This window comes from Panthera pardus, unplaced genomic scaffold (genome assembly GCF_024362965.1).
Source record: "Panthera pardus isolate Hobbes unplaced genomic scaffold, ASM2436296v1 HiC_scaffold_17, whole genome shotgun sequence".
Taxonomy (NCBI): domain Eukaryota; kingdom Metazoa; phylum Chordata; class Mammalia; order Carnivora; family Felidae; genus Panthera; species Panthera pardus.
The window spans coordinates 113,136,850-113,154,954 of NW_026526732.1; the positions used below are offsets into that span (position 1 = coordinate 113,136,850).

An 18,105-nucleotide genomic window follows, 5' to 3' on the forward strand; every position below is an offset into this window, starting at 1 on the left:
GAAAATCTTCAAGGCAGCCAAATGTAGAACAAAGTACATTTCATATAAAAGAACGAAGGGTCCCAGCGGATTTCTCATTGGAGGGAACGCAAACCAGAAACACGAAAAGAAAAACTATCAACCTAAAATTATTTACCCACTGACAATATCTTTCAAAAACAAATATTAAATAAAGATTTTTCAAATATACAAGACCAGAAGGCAATAAAGAGCTTTGGGAATCACAGCTGCATAAGTACATATAAAGATTTGTACGAAAATTATTTAAATATCTTTTAAAAAGGATCTGCCATTTAAAGCAAAATTAATAACAATGTGTAATATGGTTTATAACATATGTCAAAACAAAATATATAGTTACAACAACACAAAAACTCAGAAGGAGAAAATGGAAATACATCATTTTAAGTTTCTTATAGTATACATGAATTTGTGTAATATAACTTAAAGGTGGACTCTGGTAAGTTAAAGATGTATACTTAAAGACCCTTAAGTAAGCACTAAAATATCACATTAATGAGTTACAATGAGTGCTCCAACAAAAACAACAATGTGAAATCATAAACAATACTCCGTTAAAAGGAAGGCGGAAAAGAAAAAAAAGGAACAAAGGAAAAATGGGACAAATAGAAAACAGATGGCGGGAGAATAGATTGTCAATAATCACATCAAATCTACGTGGTCTGAACTCCAGCTAAAAGATAGGGACTGTGTTGTATAAATTTATACAATTAATATAATACGTAGAGAACACCAAGTATATTTATATGTTGCCTATCCATTTTATAAAGAAATAAGTTAAAAAGTAAAAAGATAAAAGAGCTGATCTACGTGAAATAGATGAAAATGAATGATCAATATATGAAAATCTGTTTTTCTCTTATACATGAACAAAAACTTGGCTAGAAATGGAACTTTTGCACTGAGGTTATCGCTCTGTGCTGTATGAACTGCTGACCTGGGGTTAGTTTAGAGACCATACTGCCTGCTGATGTGTTTTTCTTGGCTTGTAGAGTATTAACAGAAAAGGTGAATTTGTTGCTGGCTTTCAAAAATCTGGAGACTTCACATAAAAAGTCATTAATTCTGGCTTTTCTCAAAAGGCTAGCACAGTTGGCGCCCTGGGTAGCATTGTCACATAGCAATAAGGAGCTGGAGTTGAGTGGCCACTTCTGCCCTTCGTCTGCACCTGCACTCTTCAATTCACCAGGGCACTTACCTGAACTACTTCAAGATGCTTTCACAATACCGTCTGACTTCTATCCGCAATTGAAAACTGAGATTGTGAGCCCTGATGTTGCTTGATTGGTTTCTAGAATTTTGTGTGACTGAAAAAAACACTGTGAAACAATTCTGGCTTTTGTAGTTTGGTTTGTCGTGGCTTGTTTTTTTGTTTTGTTTTGTTTTGTTTTTTGTTTTTTTTTAATGCTCTGCCTGGATTAAGATTTCTTTAAAAGGTGAAACTACGGGTGCCTGGGTGGCTCAGTCGGTTGAGCATCCGACTTTGGCTCAGGTCATGATCTCACAGTCCACGAGTTTGAGCCCCTCGTCGGGCTCTGTGCTGACAGCTCAGAGCCTGGAGCCTGCTTTGGATTCTGTGTCTCTCTCTCTCTCTCTGCCCCTCCCCTGCTCATGCTCTGTCTCTCTCTGTCTCAAAAATAAATAAAAACATTAAAAAAAATAAAAAAGGTGAAACTACAAATATATGAAAAAAGAAAACGAAACAATAGAAACTTATATCTGTTTTTCTCCATTTACTTATCTAGTATATAATTTGTTTTGCATAGTGAAGTATGCAGCTTAGTAAGTTTGGCTTCCATTCTAATTTATTTATTACTTTTATTTTTTTATTATGATACCAGGTAAGCATATGTTGAAGATATGACTTTAATATCTATCATCTTTTCTATCATTGTTTCCATTTCCTTGTTTTTTTTTTCTTCTGGGTTCTAAGACAATATTTTATTCGTTATTAAAAGCTCAATTTTCTGTAATGTTGACACAACTCTTTATTGTTTCTAATAATTTTAATTCTGTGATTACATTTTAGTTGTTTAGTATATTAATAATAGTATTTATTGAGCACTTAACTATATGTGAAACACCATTTAAACGTTTTGAATATATTATCTCAATGATTTTTTCACCCAGAAATCCTATGAAGAATGTATTATTATTATCCCCTCTAAAGATGAAAATAATGAGGCTTTCAGAGATTAAGTAACTTTTCTAAGATAAAAGAGTTAGATAATAGTGGCACCAGGATATATAATTAGGCATTTTTTTTTTAATCCAAAGCCCATGCTCTTATTTAATAAGCTGCATGGCAAGTTCTCTTTATCTCTAAATGGTGAAACAAATATTCCAACATCTGGATCTAAAAGGTTATCCACCCCCATGTTGGCCTCAGTGGTGTTTCATTCCCTAGGAATATTGGGCAGAGATGCGTTAAAGACTGAAGTGGGGCCAAAGGGTAGAACAATGTGTTTGGATTCCCCATCAAGGAGCTTTCCCGAAACAGAAGGGTGCTCTTGTGCCTCTGTGAGGCGATGGAGGTGGAAATCCCTCACCTTATTCACCCACACGGCTTTGTGATTCTGCCTCCAGGCTAAGCTTTCCCTAGTTGTCTCTAACTTTTTTGTCTGACACATTTTTGATGAGCACTTCTAGTTTCCAGTGTTGTTGAAACTGCCTCACGTTTCCCGTTTTGTGATCGTTACAATGGAGGGACCGCAGAGGGGGAATCAGGAACTGCTGACTGCCAACAATGGAGCCAGAACGCCCTCTTCCATATTGAAGGAAGAGGAAGCTGGTAGATGTGCCGAAAACCCAGTGTGAGCCGATGGTCTTTTTTAAACCACACAATGGACAATGGGCCTTTTGACTATAACTTCAGCTGGTCTTTAGAGAGCCAGTTTCTCTTTACTACTATCAGCTTTTCCATTGCCTTATCTCACAAGTATTGTATAGGAAAAAGTGCATATAAATTGTACAAATTACCTATATTGTACTGAGATGCTATTTGTGAGCAGTTTTTCCTTAAAAATCTTCACTGTTGTTCAACATCTTTAAGACTAAGTATAATTCTGATGTGATGACTTTAATTTTTTTTAATGTTTACTTATTTTTGAGAGAGAGAGACAGAGAGCAAGTGGGGGAGGGGCAGAGAGAGAGGCGACACAGCATCCGAAGCAGGCTCCTGGCTCCGAGCTGTCAGCACAGAGGCTGATGCGGGGTGTGAACCCACGAACCGTGAGATCATGACCCGAGCTGAACTCGGACACTTAACCAACTGAGCCACCCAGGCGCCCCCTGATGCGATAACTTTAAATGATCAGATGTCTCTTCCGTGGTAGAGATTTGATGACTTCCAACCTTCCAAACTCTAAGTCATGTCCCTAGTGCACGTTAGTTTAACGAACGGCCTTTGTGGAAGTAACAATAGCTAAATTACAAAATCTGTTAGAAATCCATTCTACCACGGTCTAGTTCTTTATTATACGACTTAGGGAGGGGAGGACATGTAGAAACAGAAACGGACAGAGTGTGAAATTTAGGCAAAAATGGTGGGCTAAAGCTTGAAATTAAAATTTCAACTAAAGCTTGGTTTAAGAAAACAAACTGATCTAGAATGGGATTTTTTTGTATGCGTGTATACATGCTTGTGTGTGTGTGTGTTCTCTGTGGCCTATGAACACTCGATGAATTAGCTCATGGCCATGACTGCAGTATTTCTTATGGAAAGAATGGGTAGCTTGTTAGCATGATCTCATCCATCCTCAAGGAGCAGGACGTTGTTTATGTGCAAAGGCTTTTAACAATAATAATTCTGAAGAGAGGAAGTGTTGCCCAATGTTTCGAGTCAGCTGCCTGGATTCTATTTCTGGACCCATCAGCTTTTTGCGGGAGGTGTTAGACAGGTCACCTTTTCTTAGGACTACTGTTTCTATATCTGCCTCTGATTGGCATACTAATAGTTTCCACTTTATTACTTCATGGCTATTTTGCAAGTTTTTAAAAACTTTAGGTAAAGTAATCTGCAAAAATGCTTTACAGTCTTTGGAGAACCTCCAAACAAAGGAGGAAGTGTTACTTCTCTGGAGAAAATGTAATATCTTTTCATAGCGAGTGTTGTGTGGTCTTTCTTTTCTTTTCTTTTTTAATGGAAAGGCTCAGCATTGCCAAGTAAATTCTATAAACTTTCTTTCCAAAATTGGCACTTAGCAGCACCTTACCAGCCGCCATAAGAGTTTTACATGGCCTCATTATTAGACATGGTTTGTGACGAATACATTTTCTTAGTATGTTTCAAAGAAGAAAAATCACTGCGGGACGAGGGGGGCAAAAATTTGGAAACATTCTGGAGCAACAGCTGTCATACATATTGAAAACGTACTTGTAAGTTCACCCTTTTTTGTATGATGCCCTGGGCAGGCAAGTGTCCAGAAGCCCGTGATAACATTGTTCGTGTAATTGGGACCAAAGAGGAAATATAGGTGTTTGAGACTTAGCTTCCGGAAAAATGACTGAGCGAATGGGTCTGCAAGTATCTAGAAGCCAAGGATGTGTGTTCGTCTCTGTCAATTCATAAGGAAAACTGAAATCTGCACCACGCTCAACAGTTTAAAATAGCACAATCATCTGTGCAGCTTCACGAAAACCATGAGGTAAAGCGATGCGTTGTTTTAGGATGAGAAAACTAACATGTGGAGTTTCTAATGGATTTGTCCAAGGTTGCACAGCTAGAGAGCTAGTCCTCTAAGGCAATATTTTGATTCCTCCAAATAGCTATTGATGCTCTACCTTTGATTCTCAATGAGGGAGTGGAGGGGGTCAGTTTTCAAATAGTTCATGCTCCCTCTCCTGCTCATCTCCAAACTTTGAAAACCAACATCCCACCCGTTGAGAATCACTGACAAAGTCAGCCATCTTGATGCATGGCTTCCCTCCAATGTGTTAGGACAGAACACAGCTTGCCAACCACAGAATGTGGCTTTTTCTGCGGGTGTTTTTCTTTCCTTTTTATGTAAATGACGAAACGATATCATGAATGTGAAATACGTATCTGCGTTTCCTAAAGAAAGCATTTTTTTTTTAATATTCCCAGATACTTGTGACAATGTTTATCCCCACTCAGAGTTGAAATTTGGCTGCTGTTTTTATGCCCTGATAATAGTCCTAGCCATCCTCCATTGCCTGTATCTAAAACTAACATTCTCCAGGCCTAATTCCTTTCACTGCTGGGGCCTGAGTTTTTCACTAATGTACATTTTAACTGAAAACACATGACACTGAAGAGATTAAAACCTTTCTGAAACATAACCAAGGAACATATCATACTTGATTTCCCTCTGGACCTTATTCCAATGAGATTCTCATGTGGAGGCAAATGTTGAACCTCACACTGGCATCTATGTTTTGGCATAAACTTGGAGAGAGAAATAAAACAGGTTCCTCTTCTCATGAAAATCTCCTATCAGCCCTCGGAGAAAGAAATGGGGAACTGTTTCAAGAGAGACATACCTTAATTTTGTTGCAAATCCTTTTCTGCCTTCCAGACTTCAATATCAATATGTCACAGTAAATTATTTCATTAAGTACTTCATCTGCTCTGTAACCTGCTTGTCTTTGAGGACAAACTTTAGATCTGCCGTGTACACGTCTGCGATATTTCGACTCAAAGGACACCTGCCGACTCTTAACCGGAAAGCTGTGTGCATTCTTTTCGTCTCCCCTTCATAAATATATATTGCAATTGCCACTGTTATTAAAAAAAATTATCCTTTGGTCCTTAGCGATCCACTGTGCTCTACCCTCCCTTCATTCTCAGGCTGACCTTGCTCCCTCAGAAAGACAAGAAGACAACCTTAAGTGACAACGAGACAAATTTCATTTTGTTGGGAACTGCCTTTTCAATTATTTCTCTCTTCTCGATTTCTCCTTGCTGGCCTGGTCCAAGCTGTTACTTTGACAGGGGTCTCTCACCTCTAAATTAAAATATGCAAATTGTTATGCTTCCTGCGCTAGGACCAGGGTAGCCTATGCATTGTAATTGCAAAAGATTGCTCGGTTCCGTTTTACGCCAGAAGAATACAGTTACCCACTTCTGCCGTTTTCTGTTATGAGAAAAATAATATCCTGTAGACTGATACATTATAAGCAATACATTTAGGCATCAGTATATTTCTATCTGAAAAATGAAAGATTATTCTTTGTGACCCACATTCCGCCACAAGGAAAACAGGTCCAAATATATCCAAATACTTTCAAAGACTTGGGGGATATATTTTAAGTGCTCCAATACAGAGACCTAGTCCACCTTAATCTGAAACATAACTACACTTTTAAGTGCTTAATTTTTATGGGATGGACTTGAAATGCAGAACACTTACCGTCAGTGCATTTTTTCTTCACGTTCCTCTGCTAGTAAACTTTTGGAATCAGATCCTTCTCTAATCACCTGATCAGTCAATACCGGTCTACACTGATAAACCATTTTCAAGGCCATCCTACATACTATTTGCCTCTATGTACAGATATGATATTTTCCTAATACATTAAAACAAGTTCTGTTTCTCACTCCCCTATAATTAGCTTTATAAGTACCTACCATGATGACAAACAGTATTTACAAAAATTGCTTAAGGCCTATCTCTACGATGCTGTCACATTTGCCATAATTTCAGAAATTCCCAAATGATCATGAAATGTCTCTGGAGACTAATGATTCTTCCCAGGTTGTCTCAGGATTTTGGGGTGAAAGCCTATTTGGAAATCACTGAATGGGAGTCAGCTACCTAGAGGAGGAACAACAATAATAATAAAAAACAAACTATTGGAAAATCAGAAGGTTATTGCTTTGGGATAGATTTGATATTTTCTATTAAATTTTCCATCAAAATTTGGTCGTGATAGATTGTTTTCAAGTGAACTTCTAGGGGCGCTTGGGTGGCTTGGTCGGTTAAGTGTCTGATTTTGGCTCAGGTCATGATCTCACAGTTCATGAATTTCAGCTCCATGTCAGGCTCTGTGCTGACAGCTCAGAGCCTGGAGCCTTCTTTGGATTCTGCGTCTCCCTCTCTCTCTGCCCCTCTCCTACTCACACGCTGTCTCTCCCTCTCTCTCTCTCAAAAATAAAATAAACATTAAAAAAATTAAAGTGAGCTTTTAATAGGTAAGCAGTTATTGACAGAAGGAAAATGTATCAAGTAATGAGAGGAAAACTATCTTGAGTTTAAAGTTTTACACAATGAAAAACTACAGGGAGCGACATGAACTCTGAATTCAATGCAAAGACATTAAACACCAAGTCCTATCTCTGTTGGTAAGGAGTAATATAGACATGGGGTAAATAACTTAACTAGACCCTACTTTCCATATCAATTAAATTCCACATTCCATGTCAGTGAACTTTAGAGTTGAGATGACCTCATCAACCCCCCTTGGTTCAAACAGAGTAACAGGATAAATTATGTGACAATTAGCATACCATCAGTTATCTGGAAAGGCAGCTCTAGAATCCAAGTCATTTACTGTTCCATTTAATGAACACTCTACTGAGCAGCGACAGGGTTAGAAAAACCATTTGTGGCTATGAGAAGATGGTAGGTGTGTAGGTGATAATTGTTGACTCTTAGCACAGCCCAAGGCCATTTGAACATGGCCTTGCTCCTATGGGGTCTCGCTAATCTCTCACTTCATGAATGGTGTGGAGTTAGGACCTAGCTCTACTACTGATTCTTTTCTCTCATTGAGTTGGTCTTCCTCTCCTAGAGATTGTAAAAAGTCATCCCTCAATTACTTGTTTCACAAAAGAGCAAGTGGTAATTGGATTTTAACAAGATGAGAACAGAAGCAAAAGGGCCCAGTTTTGTTTTGTTTTCTTCCCCACCACCCCCACTAAACAATGTTCTTAGATGTTTGGGTCTGACACCATGTGGCAGACTTCCTTGTTTCCCTCTTCTGCTGAGAACATGTGGTCATTTGACCATGGTATAAGAAGGTAGCTGGAGAAGCACTTAGCAGAGGCAGGGCTCCTGAATGCTGGGTGACTTGGAGACCCAAGCTCTTACATGTTAACTCAACATACTTTTGCCTCTGTGTGTGTGTGTGTGTGTGTGTGTGTGTGTGCACGCACACACACGCACATGTGCCCATGTTTCATTTCTGTGAAACAAGGGACTGTTAAAAGTAGTAAAAACAGAAAAAAAAAAGGCAGCAGGTACACATAGAAAGGTTTACAAACCCAGAATAGAAACAAAAGAAACAAACTCAGAGTAAAATATGTGTTTCTTTATCAATGGAAATAGTTTCATGGGAGCAAAAGATAGTCAAACATGCTAGAAAACAATGTTCCATGTCAGGCAGAGAGAGAAGTGAACGTCCCACCAGTATACACCAAATTTTAGGAAAACTAGTCTGCATACATATGTATGCATACATGTGTACATGTGCTAAAATCTAAAATTAGTTTCTAGAGACCAATGTACTGAGTAAGAAAAAGAGTATCCATGCTATAGTTTTACGTATCTTTTTTTCTTGTGTGAGGGGGTCTAAGGGAAAATGACAAATTTTTACAAACTAAAATAAAAACACGGAAGAGAATTTTCCCTAGTCTCTTAGAGATATCCATTCTGTAACTATAATGCATCAGTTCTGGGCCCCCTTGTCTAACTTGTCTTGTTTATTGCAGGAATATAAAGAAAGAAGTGTATCACTACAAACCATCCTTTATAACTCTAAATGTCTGAGATTATTACATAGATTCTTTAAACAATCCATTTTTTTCTCTTCATTTTGTCTTTTCTCTTGAATCACTGTCTTTGAATTTCTCTCCACACCAACCCTAATCCTACATTTCATCTTTAGAAACTAAGGGAGTTCTGGTGGCATCAAAAAGCAACAAAGATCATTCCTGACTTTAGTTCCCCTCATAAGAAGACCAACTAACAACCATTCATAGACAAGATACCATGGTGAAAGTCCTAGAACAGAGGGGCGAGGCTGAACCCTGCCCTGGATCACGGAGACAGAGAAGGAGTGCGTTAGAGGGGAGAGGGGAACAGCTACACTCTGACCACATCCCCTGTCCCCCAGGGTGACATGGTGCCACACCAAGAGGGCCCCCCGGGCCTACGCTTTTCCCAGTGGGAAGAAGAGAGCCCAAAGTGGACATCCAGCTCCCTGAGCATATGTGTCACATCCTGGGAAGCCCATTTGTGTCTCACTTCACAGGAATTGTAGGAGGAATGTGGGGCTTGACTGTGGGAGGTCAGATTGTGGTGAAGAGGAGGGACAGGGCTTAAAGCAACCAGCACTCAGATCCTGGCATACTAAATTCCTATTCACAGAAGCACCCAACTAGAAAACCTAACCAGTAGACTTTAATACCCCACTTTCAACAGTGGATAAATCAATAAGTCATCCAAAAAAAGAATCAATAAGGACACAAACAAGATGGACCTATCATATATGTAATGAACATTCCATCCAACATACTTCTCCAGTGCACATGGAACATTTTCCAAGACAGATCATATGTTAAGCCCCAAAACAAGTCTTAGCAAATTTAAGAATACTGAACTCATTCCAGGAGTCTTTTCTACCATAATGGTATTATAGTAGATATCAATAATAGGAAGAAAACTAGAAAACTCACTAATCCATGGAAATTAAGCACTATATTCCTGAAAAACCAATGGATCAAGGAAGAGATTATAAAGGACATAAAAAAGTATCTTGGGGAGAATGAAAATGGAAATACAATATATCAAAATGTATGGGATGCAGCAAAATCAGTGCAAAGAGGAAGATATATAGCTCTACAAGCATACAAGAATACAGAATGACCTCAACTAATCGACCTAACATTGCACCTAAAGATACTAGAAAAAGAAAAACAAACTAAGTCCAAAGTTAGAAGGAAAACAATATTATAATTAAAGCAGAAATAAATGCTATCAAAAATAGGAAAACAAGAGAAAAGATTAACAAAACTAAGAGTGGCTTCTTTGAAAAGAAAAGACAAAATTGAAAAACGCTGTAGCAGGACTGACCATAAAAAAGAGAGATTAGTAAAATTATTAGTGAAAGAGGAAACATTACAACTGATACCACAGATATACAAAGGATGACAAGAGACTCCTATAACCAACTCCACATCAGGAAATTGGACAACCTAGAAGAAATGAATAAATTCCTATAAATATACAACTACCAAGTCTGAAACAGGAAGAAATAGAAAATCTGAACAGACCAGTAATGAGTATGAGATTGAATCAGTAATGAAACTCTCCCCCACCCAACAAAGAAAATCCCTGCACCAGATAACTTCACTGGCGAAATTTTACAAAACATTTAAAAAATAATTCATGCTGGTCCTTTTTAAACTTGTCAATAAATAAATAAATAAATTGGAGGGAACACCACCAAAGTCATTTTACCAAAGCCAGATAAGGAAATTACAAGCAAGGAAAACTACCACCCAATATCCCTGATAAATATGGAAATACACATTCTGAACAAAATACTAGCAAACCAAATTCAGCAGCACATAAAAATGATCTACATTGATCAAGTAAGAATCATTCCTGGGATGCAAGGACATATGCAAATTAATAAATGTGATACACCACAACTATAGAATGAACTATAAAAATCATACAGTCATCTCAATAGACGGAGAAAAAGCATATGGAGAAATTTGACATAAATTCATAATAAAAACTCAAAAAATGAGGTATAGAAAAAATTTGCCTCAACATAACTAAAGCTCGATATGACACCCATAGCTAACATACTGGATGGTAAAAGTTTGCAAACTTTTCTCTAAGATCAGGAACAAGACAAGAGTGCCCCCCTCACCACTCCTATTCTACATAGTACTGGAAGTCATAGTCAAAGTCATCGGTGAAGAAAAAGAAATAAAAGACATCCAAACTGGAAAAGAGGAAGTAAAATCGTCTCTATTTGCAAATGACATGATTTTCATATAGAGAAAATTCTAAAGACTTCACTTAAAAACTATTAGAATCTAGGAGTGCTTGGGTAGCTCAGTAGGCTGACTCTTGATTTCAGCTCAGGTCATGATCTCCCCGTTTTTGAGATTGAGCCCCAAGTCAAGTCTGTGCTGACAGCATGCATCCTGCTTGGGATTCTCTCTCTCTTCCTCAGATTCTGCCCCTCCTCCACTCATGCTTGCTCTCTCTCTGTCTCAAAATAAATAAATAAACTTAAAAAAACACATTAGAATCAAATGAACAAATTTGGTCAAATTGTAGCATACAAAATCAACATACTAGAACAGCAGCATATCTATAAACTAACAACAAATTATCTGAAAAAGACATTTTTTAAAAAGTCCAATTTATAGTTCTATCAAAAACAATAAAATACTTAGGAATAAATTCAACCAAGGGGGTAAAAGATTTCTACACTGAAAACTGTAAGACATTGATGAAATAAATTGGCAAAGACACAAATAAATGGAAAGATATCCTGTGTTCATTGGGTTGGAAGAAGTAATATTGTTAAAATGTCCATATTACACAAACCCATCTATAGACTCAGTGAAGTCCCTATCAAGAATTGAATGGTACTTTTTTTTTTTTACAAACAATCCTAAAATTCATGTGGAACCACAAAAGACCACAAATAGCCAAACCTATCCTGAGCAGGAAGAACAAAGCTGAAGGCATCACACTTCCTAACTTCAAACTACATACAAAACTCTGGTCATCACAAAAATAATTGTATTGGCATAAAAACAGAAACAGGGACCAGTGGAACAGATCTACAGTCCAGAAATTAACCCATGCATATACAGTAAACTAATGTTTAAAAAGAGAGCCAATAATACTCAATGGAGAAAAGATAGTTTCTTCAATAAATGGGGCTGGGAAAATTGAATATTCACATGTAAAGAATGAAATCATGTCCTATCTTACACCACTCACAAAGATTCACTCAAAATAGATTACGGACTTAAATGTAAGGCCTGAAACCATTAAACTTTAGAAGAAAACACAGGAGAAAAACTTCTTGACAATGACTTTTTGGAAATAACACCTAAAGTATAAACAACATCATTGAAAACAATGGGTACTCTACATCAAACCAGAAAGCTTCTACACAGGGGAAGGAACCATTAGCAAAACAAAAAGGCTACCTAAGGAATGGGAGAGAAATATTTGCAAAGTACACAACTGATAAAGGGTTAATATCAACATATATAAGGAATTCATACAACTCAATAGGAAAAACAAAACACAATTAAAAAATAAGCAAAGAGGTTGTTGCCTGCTTTCTCCTCCAGGGTTTTGATGGTTTCCTGTCTCAGCCACAGCAATTTCTTACTGGACACATCTCCAAAGGCAAGGGAATTAAAAGCAAACTGAACTATTGGGGCCTCATCAAGATAAAAAGCTTCTGCACTGCAGAGGAAACAATCAACAAAACTAAAAGGCAACCGACAGAATGGGAAAAGATATTTGCAAATGACATATCGGATAAAGGGTTAGTATCCAAAATCTGTAAAGAACTCACCAAACTCCACACCCATAAAACAACTAATCCAGTGAAGAAATGGGCAGAAGACATGAATAGACACTTTTCCAAAAAAGACATCCAGATGGCCAACAGACCCGTGAAATGATGCTCAACATCATTTCTCATCAGGGAAATATAAATCAAAGCCACACTGAGATACCACCTCATGCTGGTCAGAGTGGCTAAAATGAACTGTTGGTAGGAATGCAAACTGGTGCAGCCACCCTGGAAAACAGTGTGGAGATTCCTCAAAAAATTAAAAATAGAACTACCCTATGACCCAGCAATAGCACTGCTAGGAATTTACCCAAGAGACACAGGAGTGCTGATGCATAGGGGCACATATACCCCAATGTTTTTAGCAGCATGTTCAACAAAGCCAAATTATGGAAAGAGCATAAATGCCCATCAACTGACGAGTGGATTAAGAAGATGTGGTTTATATATACAATGGAATACTACTTGGCAATTAGAAGGAATTAAATCTGGCCATTTGTAGCAACGTGGATGGAACTGGAGGGTATCATGCTAAGTGAAATAAGCCAGGCAGAGAAAGACAGATACCAGGTTTTCACTCATATGTAGATCTTGAGAAACTTAACAGAAGACCACAGGGAAAGGGAAGGGGAAAAAAATAGTTACAGAGAGAGGGGAAGGCAAACCATAAGAGACTCTCAAATACAGAGAACAAACTGAGGGTTGATGGAGGCTGTGAGGGAGAGGGGAAAACAGGTGATGGGCATTGAGGAGGGCACTTGGTGGGATGAGCACTGGGTGTTGTATAGAAGCCAATTTAACAATAAATTATGTTAAAAATTAAAATTAAAACAGGGGCACCTGGGTGGCTCAGTCTGTTGAGCATCTGACTTCGGCTCAGGTCATGATCTCACGGTTTGTGGGTTCGGGCCCTGCGTCGGGCTCTGTGCTGACAGCTCAGAGTCGGAGCCTGCTTTGGAATCTGTGTCTCCCTCTCTCTCTCTGCCTCACCCCTGCTTACACTCTGCCTCTCTCTCTCTCAAAAATATATAAATGTTAAAAAAAATTTTTTTAATTAAAATAAAAAATAGGTAAACGACCTGAACACAGATTTTCCCAAAGAGGATATTCGAATGGTCAACAGGTACAAGGAAAGGTGCTCACTATCACTGATTATCGTGAGAATACATTTCCAAGCACAAGGACAGGTCACCCCACATCTGTTAGAAAGTCTATCTCAAGAAGATAAGAGAAAACAGGTGCTGGCAAGGATATGCCAGAAAGAAGAATCCTTGTGCCCTGTTCGGTGGAAATGGAAACTGATGCAACCACTATGGAAAACGGTATGGAAGTTCTTAAAAATATCAAAAGCGAACTACCATATGATCGATTAACTCTACTTCTGGATGTATATCTGAAGGAAACGAAATCACTATCACACAGAGGTATCTGCACCTCCATGTTCTTGACGGCATTAGTCACAACAGCAAAGACTTGGAAACCATCTAAGTATCCATCCATGGATAGATGCATAAAGAGAATGTGGTATATGTACACACTGGAAGACAATTCAGCCATCAAAATGAACAAAATCCTGACATTTACAACAACATGGATAGGCTTTGAAGCACCATGCTAAATTAAACAGAAAGGCAAATACTGTATGCTCTCACTTAATGTGGAATCTAGGAAAACCAAAGTCAGAAGAACAGAGACCAGATTGGTGGTTGCCAGCGGAGGCAAGGAACAGGGGTATTGGGTGGAGATACCCAATACCTTCTCGTTATAAGACAGGTTCTAAAGATACAACGCTCTACATGATGACTTTAGTTAACAATACTGTATTGCATACATGCAAGTTTCTATGAGAGTAGATCTTCAAAGTTCTCATTATAAAGAAAAAACTTGTTAACTATGTTGCACTGATGGGTTATTATGGTTAATATATCGCAATGTATTCAGGTTCAAATCATTATGTTGTACACCTTAAACCCACATAATGTTATAAGTCCATTGTATCTCAATAAATCTAGGAAAATTTAAAAAAAAACTAGTGGAGTTCTTATTTTTTTTTGTAAGGCCAATATTTTGATTACAAATATATCATTTTCTCTAAAAAAATATGTTAGGTCACCTCCTTTATCAACCGGGGGGCAGAGTGCTAATTGATAAAGGGGAAGCTAATTGATATGAGCATTAGGGAAAAAAGTGATTTAGGTTTGTGGAATCTTGCTAAGATGATCATTTTTAGAAACTGTCTTTGAAGGAAAAATACCCCTATCACTGTACATAAAAATGCTATCAATATTTTGGTAAATCTAAGCTTTCCCGTACTTTGCTGGCCTTATTTAGTCTCACAGAGGGACATCTTTAGACATTACCATTATCAAATATGAGCTTGAATAATGCCTGGGAGTTAGCATGAAATCTCTGGTGATAGCTTTCCCCCTGAGCGAGGTGTAAGCACGGGTACGTGTGGGCAGAGGGTTCCGCCAAAAGCAAGGAGGGAAGGCACACAGTCTGAGAATTTCCAGCTTGGAGTGCGTTGACACCGCAATAATATTCGAATGGTTGGTTTTGAGTAGTGTCGTTTTGAAAATAATTTGCCAGGAGGGTATATGTATACGTAGTAGGAAATTATGTGTGCTAATAGTTTACCCTAAAACATGAAACCAATAAAATCTCTCCCCCAATTCAGTTAGTGTTACGCCTGCCAAAAGAGGCTGTATTATTCAACTTACAGGCAAAGTGGGCATAATTAGGAGACCTCAAGATGCAAAGTCTTTTATATGTATCTTTTATTGGAGTTTATTTCTCTCTGACATACTGGTGGTTTCTTTTTTTTTTTTTAATTTTTTTTTTAATGTTTATTTTTGAGACAGAAAGAGAGCGTGAATGGGGGAGGGGCAGAGAGAGAGGGAGACACAGAATCGGAAGCAGGCTCCAGGCTCTGAGCCATCAGCCCAGAGCCCGATGCGGGGCTCGAACTCACAGACCATGAGATCATGACCTGAGCTGAAGTCAGACGCTTAACTGACTGAGCCACCCAGGCGCCCCATGTTGGTTTCTTATTGGAGGATCTCCCACACGGTGGGAAGGAGAAACGGGAGGTGTCCTTCTCTCCCGAGGCATCCCATCTCTTGTGGACTGCGACCAGAACCTAATCAATGGGCACTCCAAGCCATTGCCAAGAGAAGCTGGGAAAAATAGCGCTTATCTGGGGGGCTGTGTATCCAGGTGAAACTAAGAAACTTGTTTATTCAGTGAGGAAGAAAGGAGATTGGTAGACCGCAGCGGTTTCTGCCCCTTTGCATTCGGTCGACGTCTATGGAATAAATGAATGCCATTTTTGGGACATTTGTTTAAAATCCAAAATGGTACTAGTGGGCGAATTCCCAACTGAATCGGAATAGTGTTTCTAAGCTAGTATTATTCTAAGCTAGTTTTAATACATATTTAAGTATCATTAATAGGAGAATATAACTCACAAATATTCTTTTTTCTGGTCACCAATATATATTTTCTTTTTTCTGCATGACTACGCAATATGGCATTGTAAACTATGCCTGTGGTTAAGGAGGAAAGAGAATAAGCACACAAAAGTTTGTCTGAAAATATTAAGGGTACTCCATACACATACCTATTCTGAGACATACAGTGAGGAAAAGAAATCAGTACTCTATCACTGGTTCCTACCCATGGAACAGCTCCCCGGTTCTCTTTTTACCTTTCCAGGCCAGTTGACTTGTTCTCACTAAAACGTTTTGGCACATTCTTATTTTCCTAGCCATTTCCGGAGGATATCAACTCCAGCCCCTTTACCCCGTCTCCGTCCACATTCCGTAACATCTTGCAAGGCTGTGGTTGCTTAATTAATGCAGAGCATGGGTACCAGTAATTAAATATCATGTACAATCCACTTTAAGAAGAGTAGCAGTAAGTGACTTTGTTTCCCCTCCACCAAACCTTGTTTAAATTAGCTATGTTCGCTTTCCAGTTTGTTAGCCGGCCTAAATTGAAATTCAGTTGACGGCATCTTAGCGATTACCTACACATCTTGCACCGTTTTGCCAAAAGCTCTCAGATACACTTATTTATATGCGCCCTTTGGATTTCCCAAAACCATTATAAAAGCAAGCTGACCTAGAGAGGCTCGTGTTTTCTCGAAAGGACTGAACTGTCTGTTGCATAGAGGCAATTATTAAAGGCAATGCTTTATTTAAGTTTTGAAGCAGAGAGCCAGCACAATTGCATATAAAATACTGACATCAAAATTCAGAGAATCAGAGAAAATAATAAAGGCAAAGACAGATGACATAAAAGTTGATCAAATTTTAATCTAAAGTACCCTATGTAATTTTACTTAACTTCTTGTTCCTAAGGCTGTATAAAGTTAAATCATTTATACATGCTGTTTGTGTGTTTTAGCGAGATTATCAGTTTCTTGTGTTTCATTTTTCTCTATTCACATACTGAATCCACCCCGTTGAAGTAATTAGCGTAATCACCAACATTATAAGATCATTTTCCTCACTCCAAATAAATGACCATCAAACTCAAGCCTTACTCTCTATATTCAGAAATGCTTAAATAGTTCATTATTACCCAAATGATGATGGGAGAAATGCTGTGCATAAGATAAAAGGAATAATGACTCATACCCCCCACAAAGAAGATGAAATTCTCCCACATAAGAATTAATTCACTGTAAGATATCTGAGTATAGGGATGATAATTGAAAGGACTAAAAATAAAATTGAATGCAATAGGCAATCTAAAGGTCACGAGACTTGTCACTAAACAATTAGCTTTTTTTTTTAAATTTTGATAGGTTTTATAAATATTACCATGGCTTGGATTCTGAATGTAGATTACTTTTAAATGGAGCTTTCTTGCATCTGAATGCATATCTAATGAAAATACTTCATATGCTGCAAGCTTTCTCCTATCCTATCAAATTATATTGATAAAAAGCTAAAGGTCAGGAGACTTATCACAAACAGAGGTGTTTTTTTTTTTAATTTTGGTAAGGTTAAGTTTTATAAATACGACTCTGCTTCTGTTTGGAATTTAGAACAACTTTTAAGTGGTGTTTTATCTACCTAAATGTACATCCAGTGAAAGCCTTTTTCTATGTTCTGAGATTCACATTTCTTACAGTAAATCTAAAAAGAACCTGAAACACTTAATAGTAGCCATTTAATTATCCAACAACAATATCTTCTGTTGGTAACAGGTTTTATCGATTTTTAAATCTGAACCTATATTGTCTGAGACAAATGAGGATTAATGAGGACTATAGTATTCTTACATTCAAAGATATAAGCAAATTTGCTTATAGGGATATATATTGATTTGCATGACATCACAATGGATTAGCGATACTGGTTAACAGCAGAATTTAGATTTCTTAACACTGAACCTAGGGGCCAGGTCTAAGCAAATCACATCATCTTTTTTGCGTGCAAATTTTTCTCCAAATACCTTCTGTGTCCATGTTGGTCCCTAGCACCCTGCTGCCCGGGACTAACATGCATCTGTTAAGCTATAAGCCTGTTACGGTTGGTATCCAGGTGACAGGTC

General features: G+C 37.9%; 1 long non-coding RNA gene across 2 annotated transcripts in view; it reads right to left on the bottom strand.

Moving 5' to 3' along the window:
- The window catches only part of LOC109252706 (uncharacterized), a 413,372-nt gene that overhangs the window by 131,678 nt on the left and 263,589 nt on the right, over positions 1–18,105 (bottom strand). The window lies entirely within an intron of this gene.